Source organism: Haliotis cracherodii, unplaced genomic scaffold, assembly GCF_022045235.1.
Source record: "Haliotis cracherodii isolate W230 unplaced genomic scaffold, xgHalCrac1.p SCAF_9, whole genome shotgun sequence".
NCBI lineage: Eukaryota > Metazoa > Mollusca > Gastropoda > Lepetellida > Haliotidae > Haliotis > Haliotis cracherodii.
The window spans coordinates 31,681,509-31,694,235 of record NW_027266343.1 but is presented as its reverse complement, the minus strand read 5'-3'; the positions used below and the strand labels follow the sequence as shown (position 1 = coordinate 31,694,235).

Genomic DNA, 12,727 nt, shown 5'->3' with positions numbered 1-12,727 from the left:
CTGATGATGAAAACGATGTGTGTGATACAAATGTTACAAACCTAAAGCTAGTAATATCATTTTGCAAAAACATCTAAATCATACACGAAAGGGTAAGCTCATTTCCTCTATACCAACACAGTCTGTAAAGAACAGTCTCTCGCCACGTTGCGATTGTAATTACAAGTGAATTACACAACACAATTAACAATCATTGTGCAAAACATTGCATCGCATGTCGACAACTCTACCATAGCCAGACGGGGTCTCATGAAACGAGAGACTGGGCTTCGGCAACAATTGAAGTCCCTGGTGATTTATTCTCACGAAAGGAAGCGATCATTTAGGAATTATATTCACACATCGATGCTTATACGACTGGCGACCTTTGGATCCAATGACCTATTAACCCATTGTCCAGAAACCTGATATATGGAATAATAATGAAGCTTGTAGTTGGCCACAATGACCGCATGGACACTGGTTCTTGTCGTCTGTCTCAAGAGGAAAATCGTTGGATCAACCATTCCACTGATAATATGATTTCAATCTCAGGTCTTACGAAGAAATCCCAGCATAGATATATGTAGTACTACTTGTCTTGTTGAAGGGCCGGTTCCTTTTCAGAGAGATACCACATTGGTATGATCGGCTTAGTGATAAAGACACAGGCTTAGTATATTCATAGTCAAGGTCAAAGTATTGATATGTCTAGGTGAGGCTTCGTAGCGTGTCAGTAATTGGAATGATCTGCAGGTTATATCTCGGAGTATGATATACCCGCCCGTTTACTAACGTCTAAGCTACTACAGTAAACTACGGTTAAAACGAACTCAAAGGGACCACTTATTTTAGTTCGTTATAACCGTAGTTCGTTATAAGCATATATACATCATATATACAGCAAATGGCCGGGACTAAAAATAAGTTCGTTATATCCGTCAGTTCGTCATAAGCATGTTCGTTATAAACGTAGTAGCATTTGCCTCGAGTTCAGCAATGTCGCATTTATTTTGCATGGTCATTTACAGTAAAATAAGGTTATAACGAACTCAAAGTGACCACTAATTTAAGTCGTTATAACCGTAGTTCGTTAAAGCATATGTACAGCATACATACAGCAAATAGACGGAACCAAGAAATAGTTCGTTATATCTCTAAGTTCGTTGTAAGCCTGTTCGTTATAAACGCAGTTTACTGTATATTACAGTGTTCGGTTAATCAGGGTTCACATCCAACATGAGTACAATACATGAAGACTAAAACATATTGCTTAAAGCGGCTTAAAACGATTTCGCTACAGCTAATACTTTCTGCTCGTTGACTTTCGTGATTATTGAAAAGGCATAATGGTTAAAGCGTTGGCTCGTTCAGCCAAAGTGCCAAGTTCAGATCTCCTTGTAAATACATGAGGTGAGCGTATTGGCTATTAACCGCTTTGGAAAGTAGTTTTGCTAGATATGGGAGCTTGTGACATTTGTTTGGCTCATCAATCATATATTTGCGTTTATGTTTCCATAAACCGAAAACAATTAGGTCACGCCCACAACCAGGCTACTATTTACTGATTGGCTGATGATATAATGGGCGGAACTGTTGCATTATTTCGCTGATCGATGCCACTGTTATCGATGTATTGATGTCTACGTTTTCGTGTGTTAATGCTTGAATAAGCAGTCAGTAAAGTTATTATTTCTGACGTATTTACATAATTTACACACGGTTTTTACGTTAATACCTTCATAAACGCAAAAAAATATTAAAGTCAATTCTTAAATATGTCTTATGGTAAATATATCAACTTTAATAGCTTAGACCGTGTTCGATTCTGAACACACCTACTTTAGCAGCACACCTACACACACACCTCAAACCACGTAAGTTACAAATACAGTTCTTGAAGTGAGTGCTCAGGCAGGGATATATGCTTTCCCCGATGTCGTTAATCTAGATCAGCAAGAGGCCCGTGTGAGTAGGTACCCTGATGACTATTGCTCTCGTTTGGAGCGGAATACGCTTTGAGTTAGAGATCAGCGGTTCAAATTTCCAGGCGTGCTGTGTCGCCAACGTTAATGTTCAGTATGCATGTGATTTGTGGAACTCGTTCCGTGTTGCTCGGCCATGTTTCAGAATCACCCGATGTCATTATATTCTTGTATGTCCTGAAATGAGAATTTGTAAGGCTGAAGCGATTTGTGGAGATAGCGATTTGATAGCCAATGTTTTTTTCTTCAGGGATCTGATCAATGGAAGTGAGTGAACTCTTGAATTTATCCCGTGTAGCACTACAATCAGGTTGTAAATAACTCTTTACACAATTTGCCTTCCCTAATACAATATATTGTGTTTTGTGTTGGAAACTTTAAAACTTTCTAAATTCTCACCATTTAAACGTAACTGTTTTATTGCTGACGGGTTCTGTTTCATGTTAGGGCGTGTATGGCTTCAGAACAATCATGTATTTCCATCAATATCAATACAGAACTATCGAATGAATTTACATGTGAAATGAAATATAGATTGTAAGTCGCCTACCTTTCCATTCGTGGTTTAAGTGAAAGACAGTTCTAAATGTCCGATGCAATTCCCTACTTTGACTTGTACCACGTGTTCCAGTGTTTCAAAGCAACAATTGACTCGCCTTTGCATGTGTTTGTGACGGGTGTTCGCCTTTTCGCGAACACCTATTTGATGGTAATTCATGGGTATTGATGATATGGATATTGATGAAGTAGTCTCAAATCGCACAATTGACTGCGTTTAGTAGAGATATCAGAAAGGGTTTGTGGCTTTTACGAGTAGTTAAGGTTTTGTGTAAATATTTTGATTTCGCCGAATCACCATAACCATTGTCCAAGGTAGAACATACAACAGTAACGCTTCAATATACCTGACACATTTATTAGTTAAATTTACATTCAATATGTGTAAACAGCCTCTTTCAAATCGATACACAACAGAGTGATCGTGTGTTGCTTGGACTCGCAATGATTGTACAGTCTGGAACAGACGTATCAAATGTATTTATGTAATTTTCATTTCGCCAGAAATGATTACTCTTTACTTATATAAACATGGGTCTCTTGGTATCTTAACACCATTTACCCAAATTCCTGCGTGTATTAAATGGACTGCGTCTAGACGTATCGTGTGTGTGCCGACCGCGGATGCACAGAATGAACAGTCATAAAACTTGTTTTAACAAATTACGTCAGAAAGTCATAAGGAATTACCCATTACTTCAAGAGTTACGTCCCGTGATGCAACAGCTCCTTAAATAGCTTATCCTTACGTTAAGCCCATTGTTTTACTGTGGAAGTTAGTCACAAGATGTGTTTAAAGTATGAGCGGTGTTGGCTTTCATGGCGAAGTAATGACCGGATTTGTTTAGATTGTTTTGTTCGACCTTCGTGATTGGAGCTGATTTACCCACCCAGCGCCAATTTGGGCCCACTTAGATCTAATCAGCATTATATTTATCATATTCAACACACAAGAACAATACAATAAGGCAAGCTCGTTTTGTATATGACTGCATGTTGATAGCGTGCTAGAATCTCATCAACTTCCAATCACGTGGAATGCTGTTTTGCCAGCATCCATTGAGAAAGAATTTACCTGTTTCAAGTGTGTTACCTGGGATAAGTGCGCGTGCACGCAAGTTTTGTTTCTTCAAAAACCCTGGCTGGTTGTTTATATCGACAGTAATATCGCAGTTTATTTGCCAAAGGTCTTTACACTGACATTTGAAATAGCAGACAACTGTTAAGGATAGCGTGTGACATATGGTGTGTGTGTGTGTGTGTGTGTGTGTGTGTGTGTGTGTGTGTGTGTGTGTGTGTGTGTGTGTGTGTGTGTGTGTGTGTGTGTGTGTGTGTGTGTGTGTGTGTGTGTGTGTGTGTGTGTGTGTGTGTGTGTGTGTGTGTGTGTGTGTGTGTGTAAAATTGTATCAGTGTACAGTACACAACATATGTTAACATCGATCAGACAACCTAGTAGACATAAGTTGTCATACTGTTTAGTGTGAGTGTGTGTGTGTCTGTGTCTGTGTCTGTGTGTATCTGATTGTCTGTGAGTGTATGTGTGCGTGGTATCACACATTTCTTAAACGACATCAATCCTTATTAAAGTATAATTATGACAAATTTACACAACGATATTCGTTTCTTTCAGGTTGGACAAAGGACCTTTTCCAGTTGACAATCTGACGTTCAGATATAACAGGTATGTGACTATGTAACTTTCAGGCATAGAGGGGGCAGTCGGGTAGCCTCGTGGTTAAAGCGTTCGCTCGTCACGCCGAAGACCCGGGTTCGATTCCCGACATGGGTACAATGTGTGAAGCCCATTTGTGGTGTCCCCCGCCGTGATATTGCTGGAATATTGCTAAAAGCGGCGTAAAACGTCACTCACTCACTCATAAATATTCGTGTGTTTTTTTCAAACCACAAGAACATGTTGTTCTCTTGCACTCGTTCTAGGTGCTCACTCACTCACTCACTCAGACATTGATAGAACGTTATGACTGTTGAACCTGTTGTATATGACGCAGTCCCGGAGTAAGGAACCGTTTATGTTGAAATAACATCCTGTTACCTGTGAAGAAACGTCTCATTGTTGATACATCCTGTTTTAACTCTGGAGAAGACGGGACCCAACCGGGTCGGATTGTCCCCTTTTCACTATTTGTGGCGATATCCTGTATCAAAAAGGAACTGTTTGAATCTGCTTGTCATGGTTTAGAATTGCCGGTTTTGAGAGACGTGCCGTGTAACGTGTGAATGTCAGCGATTGTTGGCGGATCCAGCCCGTCTAACACCTCGTGCGACTGGGACCTTTATTGGCTGAGCTACCGCTGGGTAGGTGTTGGTGGTGTTAGGGGTCGGGGTTAGATGTGTATGTGTGTAATGGGCTGGGCTACCGCTGGGTAGGTGTTTGTAGTATTAGGGGTCGGGGGATGGGAGTGTGTGTGTGTGTGTGGGGGGGGGGGGGGCTGAGCTACCGCTGGGTAGGTGTTGGTGGTGTTAGGGGTCGGGGTTGGGTGTGTATGTGTGTAATGGGCTGGGCTACCGCTGGGTAGGTGTTTGTAGTATTAGGGGTCGGGGGATGGGAGTGTGTGTGTGTGGGGGGGGAGGGGGGGGGGCTGAGCTACCGCTGGGTAGGTGTTGGTGGTGTTAGGGGTCGGGGTTGGGTGTGTATGTGTGTAATGGGCTGGGCTACCGCTGGGTAGGTGTTTGTGGTGTTAGGGGTCGGGGTTGGGTGTGTATGTGTGTAAGGGGCTGGGCTACCGCTGGGTAGGTGTTTGTGGTGTTAGGGGTCGGGGTTAGGTGTGTATGTGTGTAAGGGGCTGGGCTACCGCTGGGTAGGTGTTTGTGGTGTTAGGGGTCGGGGTTGGGTGTGTATGTGTGTAAGGGGCTGGGCTACCGCTGGGTAGGTGTTTGTGGTGTTAGGGGTCGGGGTTGGGTGTGTATGTGTGAGGGGCTGAGCTACCGCTGGGAAGGTGTTTGTGGTATTAGGGGTCGGGGTTAGGTGTGTATGTTTGTAAGGGGCTGGGCTACCGCTGGGTAGGTGTTGGTGGTGTTAGGGGTCGGGGTTAGATGTGTATGTGTGTAAGGGGCTGGGCTACCGCTGGGTAGGTGTTTGTGGTGTTAGGGGTCGGGGGATGGGAGTGTGTGTGTCGGGGGGGGATGAGCTACCGCTGGGTAGGTGTTGGTGGTATTAGGGGTCGGGGGATGGGAGTGTGTGTGTGTGTGGTGGGGGGGGGGGGGGGGGGGATGAGCTACTGCTGGGTAGGTGTTGGTGGTATTAGGGGTCGGGGTTGGGAGTGGGGGTGTGTAAGGGGTATGTCGTGTGGTTGTTGTTGAGGATCAGGTCGGTGATGGGGGTACCCCACCTTACAATGACGTATACATGTAGTATTTTAATTTTTGTACAATCATTTTTCACAACGGTGCGTCCATTAAGGTTATTGGTACGTGGATAGTGTTTGTGTAAGGAAAAGCGTTTGGCAACAGAGTACTGGTGAATAACCACACTGCTATGAAGATGACTGGATTTTCACACATGACCACAGCACTGAATGTTTTGTTTGTTTGTTATTTAACGCCGCACTCAGCAATAGTCCAGCTATATGACGGCGGTCTGTAAATAATCGAGTCTGGACCAGCCAATCCAGTGATCAATCTACGCAATTGGGATACGATGACATGCATCAACCACGTCAGCGACCCTGACCACCCGATCTCATCAGTCGCCTCTTACGACAAGCATAGTCGCCTTTTACGACAAGCATAATCGCCTTTTACGGCAAGCATGGGTTACTGCAGACCTGGTGTACCCGTATCTTCACGGGTCACAGTACTGTATGGAATTGCTAGTGACCACAGTACTGCAGGCAATCACTACTGACCAAGCACTCCATGACCACAACAATATGGTGTCCTCATTTTCTGGTTCAAGTTGTACTCTGCAATTAGTCGTGATGTGGAAAGCCCTTGACTCCGTGAGATGGTGGTCAGTCTTGTCCAGCACTATCGAACCAGATTCAGGCCATTACAGAAAGCAGGCCCAGGGTAATTGAAGGAGGATCATCGGCTGCAATAACTGTCGTGGGGTTAATTAGTGTTGGTCCTTCCGCCATATCAGTAACACGGCCGTCACATGGTCATATTTACGACCCAGGGTTGTACAGTATTAGATAAGGGACCAGTATCGATGACGCTGAGGTTCTACCATATGTTTGAACGGATCAAAATAGGGTAAATGCATACGGTCATACAAACACATTATTAATACTTCACTGAATAATTCAAATGATGGCCTATCTGCAGACTCCAGGATGATTACTCCTGGGTAACATTTTCTTCATTGAAAGATTTAAAGAATAGGGAATCAACGATAACTCCAACCTTTCCGTGTAGGGTAACGTTAGGTCGAGTAAAATAGTCTGGGTAACATTTTCTTCATTGAAAGATTTAACGAATAGGGAATCAACGATAACTCCAACCTTTCCGTGTAGGGTAACGTTAGGTCGAGTAAAATAGTCTGGGTAACATTTTCTTCATTGAAAGATTTAACGAATAGGGAATCAACGATAACTCCAACCTTTCCGTGTAGGGTAACGTTAGGTCGAGTAAAATAGTCTGGGTAACATTTTCTTCATTGAAAGATTTAAAGAATAGGGAATCAACGATAACTCCAACCTTTCCGTGTAGGGTAACGTTAGGTCGAGTAAAATAGTCTGGGTAACATTTTCTTCATTGAAAGATTTAACGAATAGGGAATCAACGATAACTCCAACCTTTCCGTGTAGGGTAATGTTGGGTCCAATAAAAGAGTCTGGGTAACAATCTTTCATGGAAAGATTTAAAGAATACGGAATCAACGGTAACTCCACCCTTTCCGTGTAGGGTAATGTTGGGTCCAATAAAAGAGTCTTGGTAACAATCTTTCATGGAAAGATTTAAAGAATACGGAATCAACGGTAACTCCACCCTTTCCGTGTAGGGTAACGTTACGTCCAGTAAAATAGTCTGGGTAACATTTTTTCATGAAAAGATTTAAAGAATAGGGAATCAACGATAACTCCACCCTTTCCGTGTAGGGTAATGTTGGGTCCAATAAAAGAGTCTGGGTAACAACTTTTCATTGAATGATTTTAAGAACAGGGAATCTACTGTAACTCCACCCTTTCCGTCTAGGGTAGCTTTGGGTCCAATTAAAGAGTCTAGGTAACAACTTTTCATTGAATGATTTTAAGAACAGGAAATCTACTGTAACTCCACCCTTTCCGTCTAGGGTAACGTTAGGTCCAATAAAAGAGTCTGGGTAACAACTTTTCATTGAATTATTTTAAGAACAGGGAATCTACTGTAACTCCACCCTTTCCGTGTAGGGTAACGTTAGGTCCCCAAAATGAGTCGAACTTCTATCTTTCCAAATTATTTCAAAATGTGGATTGTTTCATATGGTTTATCGTTTTGGAGGATTATAAGGTCACGAATAAACCACAGGGCAAAGGAGGTATACCATGTTTGATGGTATCTAAAAATGAACAAACAAGAAATGGTTATTCTGATGTATTTGATATAGGTATGACTATACATATACAACTGACGTGGATGTATGTCGTGAGGTCTTATATGAGCGTACATTGCTTTATATGGCATTCTGGTGGCCCAGTCGTCTTAGGTGCCGCCATTCGCTGTGGCGAGTTGCGCCCCTTAGGCATGACAGAAACATATGGTCGTCGGATCGAATCCCAGAAATATATTTCTAGGTTTGTCAGCACCATACCTGTACTCGCTGGTACACGTATGAGACCTGGGCTTCCCTGCCACGCGAAGGCGACTGTAGTGAGAAATACTGTTAAAAGTTCAAAGCAGTGTTAAACCAAAGTATCTCTTTCAGAGAGACTTTTTCATACGACTCTTTCTCAAAAGTGTCAGATTTACATCAGATTTGCTATAATCAAGATCGTATGGTAGACATGGTGAGGATATTTCCAAATTTGACGCGTCGGTGACAAAAATTATGTCGATGCAATTCCCTATTTTGTACCATATGTTCCCATTTTGTTCAGATTGACTTGCCTTTGAATGTGTTTGTGACTAGTGACACCGGTCACCTTTTTGCGAAAACCTGGTAGAATAACTCCTTGATAGTGATTCATAAACACATGCTTGTACTATAGTCTGAATCGTAGGGTGGACTCTGCTCTTAGTAGATATTTCTTTTGATACTGGACGTGTTTTTTGTCGCTGTTGTTTGTATTATGGACATATCTTGGTATATGTCCCTAATATTTCCAGTGGTTTGTCGTTCACGACATGTTCTACATATTTCAAAATAATAGTTCATGGTTAATAAATATGTTCGAAATAAATTCAGAGACGGTCTGAGTGATTGTATCTTATTTAAGGGAATTGCTATTCATTTTTCCTTACATCTATTCATTGATCCAGCTGTGCTTTCAACTCTCCTATGTGTTTATCCAAAGCGTGTCATCACCCACCCATCCATCCATCCATCCATCCATCCATCCATTCTCTACATTCACTCATGCAATCACACATGCAATCAACCAGCCATTCATTCATTCATTCATTCGTTTGTTTGTTCATTAATTCATTCAATATTAAAAGTTTTCGTTCAATATTTCATACATTCATTCATTATTATTTTTTATTGGTTTTACGTTCGTTATTCACCTGTTACCCGAATCTGCACCAGCGTGTATATTATTATTTATTGAGGAGTTCCATGCTAGTTTTCTGACCAACTGGCACACATTCTTTGCTCTAGTTATATCAGGTATAGCGTTCTCTGCATCCGGCTTTATGACAGGCACGCATATGGAGATATAATGGTTTCTTGCAAGCATATTTATTACACCTTTATGAAGATTCTGAGTGCTCATTAAAAGTTAAAAAAGCAAGGATTTATGGCGTATATATAACCCATTTATTCACAGAATGTGTACATATTTAGCCTAGCCTGTGATAAGAAAATCACTAAAAAATCTTATATGTTTTCATAGAGTGCTTCCGCGGAAGTTGTCAAAAAATGTTCAAGCATGGTGTATATGATAAGTAGATATATGGGTCTCACAATGATAACAGAATATATTCATCTCACCGGAAAATACATGTGTTTGCTCACGTGGAGTGATATGATAAAATATGAAACATCATTTATGAAAAGAAAGATAAACACCAGAGGCATATATCAACACAATTATACACGACAGCAATGTTTGTTCAAGTACCCTGTACATGTTGTTGATATCCTGATGGAAAACATCTTCCGAATAATCTCATTGCCAGGTTTCAAATAAGTCCAAAGATTCATATAAACAGAATAGTATGGAATAAACTCACTACATAACTTCTCAATCTATGGTTATGTACTCTGTACATAGGGAATTCTTTGCCAGCCACATGCCTAGTCATATTCTCTATCCGCAGTATTGTATTATATTGAGTTTATGTATGGGTAGATTTAGGACCGTGTAAATGGATGTTATTAATTATATACGAGCAGCTGTTACGTCATTAAATAAATGACACTCAATAAATAGATATTGAAGATCAGTCAGTCTTGTGAAATGCATCAGAAGTGCGAGGCCACGGATATCGCCAAACGTATTTTGATATACCATGCTTTGTTTCTATGGCATTTAAACCATTGAATGTAACTTAGACAAATGCCAAGGCCAGCATATCGAAGCGTCTGAATCATCCTAAAAACAAGTCTGGGCATATTTCCACGCCAACAGCAGTTGAATACTTACGTGGAACATGTAGCCATACTATTTAATAATAGCCCATTGTACGGCAATTCAATAAAGAACCAGCGCATTACTCAACCCACAGATATGTTCCCTATGTTTTGTTCATATAGCTGATGGGACTTAAGTGGTGTGAACCGAGAAGCAATATATAATTTGCACCTGGATCGAGGTTGGCTTTGACCTGCGATGCGTGCCCTTGACGATGAGACTACCCCTGTAACTCTAATCACTGGGTTGTTTCTCTGAAAGACAGAAACAAGTCTGTTCGATGAGTTTGGCAAACTTCGGATATAACGAACTCAAAGGGACTACTTATTTTAGTTCGTTATAACCGTAGTTCGTTATAAGCATGTATAAAAGCATATTTGCAGCAAATGCCCGGGACCAAAAAATAAGTTCGTTATATACGTCAGTCCGTTACAAGCGTGTTCGTTATAAACGTAGTTGTATATCTACGCGCCGCTACGACAAAGGTGTTATTATATATGATAAAATATAAAATTTTATTGTTGATGTTGACATAGGTTTACTCGATTACATCAATGGGATCTAATTGCAATACTAACTTTGCTTAACGAGAAAACTTGATTCTAATCAGCAGGCCTAACACACGTATGGCTTAGTAGTTTCCGTTGTCAATTCGGAATCTGATATGCATAGAAACACATTGATACCTCGTTAACTCCCCATCTCCATCTCTTAGATGATGCAACGTGGTGGCACCGACTGAATCCGCATCAGTTCTGCGGTATCAATATTGACGCTGGGTTCTCTTTGGTAGGGTAAAAACAGTGAACCAACCTTATTTTCAGTGTCGAACTATCCTTGTGCGTTCGGGCACCCAATCTATAGGTATCTTTGTAGGGGGGTGTGGGGGGGGGGGGGGGGGGGTAGCCTTGTGGTTGAGTGTTCGCTCATGACGCTGAGCGCCTAAGGTGAAATGCGGTTTAACGTCGCGTCCAAGATTATTGCACATTTAGCGATGTGTATGTACGTGTGTGTGTGTGTGTGTGTGTGTGTGTGTGGCTGCTTGTACTAGTCCGGACGGATGCCGATTTATAGTGCTAACCCATTGAAATACCATGCCGCAGTTTAACATGAATACCCCACCCAGACACAGTATACTGACTCCGAACCGACCAGTCCTTGTTTGAGCCCCTTAATGCCTAGCGCCAGACAGGGGTAACAACAAGTACCATCTTTTAACGTATGTGAGTGTATATAATGGAGTGTCACGTGCATCTCTGTTGTACTTTGTAACATGTAAAAGACACAACCTAAGGAATATGGGTGTCAATTTACAGTAAAACATGACAGCCACGGAAACTGCTGTGCCGAGGGTTTAGGCTGTGCTCACCTTTTTGCTTGCGGACACCGGGTGCCATCGTACTTGATAGGGATTCGTGGACACGTGCTCATGATACAATACCCTTAGCATTCTTACGATCAGTGAAAGGGTTTTATTTGTATCATTTAAGTGTTTGTCAATCAGTGGTTTTCTGGGACTGATGGAAGAACCTTATATATTTGCATGGGATGATCCTGTGATATTTGTTGAAATGCATGCAAAATACTTTACCGATAAAAATATACATTTTGCTTCCATGTCACAAAAGAGCATTTAAGAATAGCCGCAGCTGTTTTATCTTTTTTATTTTTTTAAAATATCTATTTCTGTCTACTTAATCCAAAGGAGAAAAATCATCACTATAGGGGACTTTTACAGTCCAGCTTCGCCTATTCACGACAGCAGCTTAACCACAATGTTAGCCCCAGGACATCCTCGTGAATAGGCCCTTGTTCTTATTAATAAAGTTAGTCTTGAGATTCAATGTACTGGAAGATACGTGTTCTGATTCGTAAAATTTCAGTCGTATCCTGCATCCACAGACCGCTTAGTAGTATATCTATACAAATATCAGAGACGTAAAACCTTACACGATTTCAAGCAGGTGTCTAACAGATGATAAAAGAGTATTATTCCATTATCACCTACCTGACACATTTTTGGGGGTGTTTTGTGTATGTGTAGATATGCCAATATCATCTCTCCACCCCCTGCCGCCAGGCACAAGATCACCCCACCAGCAACAGCCATTAATCAAGGGACAAAACCATGTGGACATCCATCATACCCCAACCTATTGCTACCTTTGAACCAATGGAGACTGGGGTTGGGGTGTGACCCAAATATTTGTCTGACATATTATAACCTATTACCGATATCCCATGGTTGTCATTCACATTGCCTTGTGTGAGTGGCATTGTGTGGTGGGTTATATATAGTCTGGGAGTGTGTGTGTGTGGACCACTCAGTTGTCCCGCCCGACTGAATCTCACTAGCGCTATACAGCATGGGTCAAGACGTTACATTGTCACATCGCCGTCTCAGGTTTCTTTAACTTGCTACTTCAGCAGTCGAAAACGCATGTCCTCTACATCTATTAATATGCTCGT

General features: G+C 41.6%; 1 protein-coding gene across 11 annotated transcripts in view; it reads left to right on the top strand.

Annotated features, from left to right (window-relative positions):
* LOC139452763 (5-hydroxytryptamine receptor 1F-like) overlaps nucleotides 1–12,727 on the top strand; it is a 194,866-nt gene that overhangs the window by 162,297 nt on the left and 19,842 nt on the right. For 10 of the 11 annotated variants that reach the window (XM_071234361.1, XM_071234363.1, XM_071234367.1 and 7 more), the window contains one exon: nucleotides 4,153–4,203. The gene's annotated coding sequence lies outside the window, so the exon portion shown is untranslated. Of the gene's footprint in view, nucleotides 1–4,152; nucleotides 4,204–4,659; nucleotides 4,839–12,727 lie in introns of those variants that run through there. The other variant, XM_071234373.1, reaches the window with a different exon arrangement.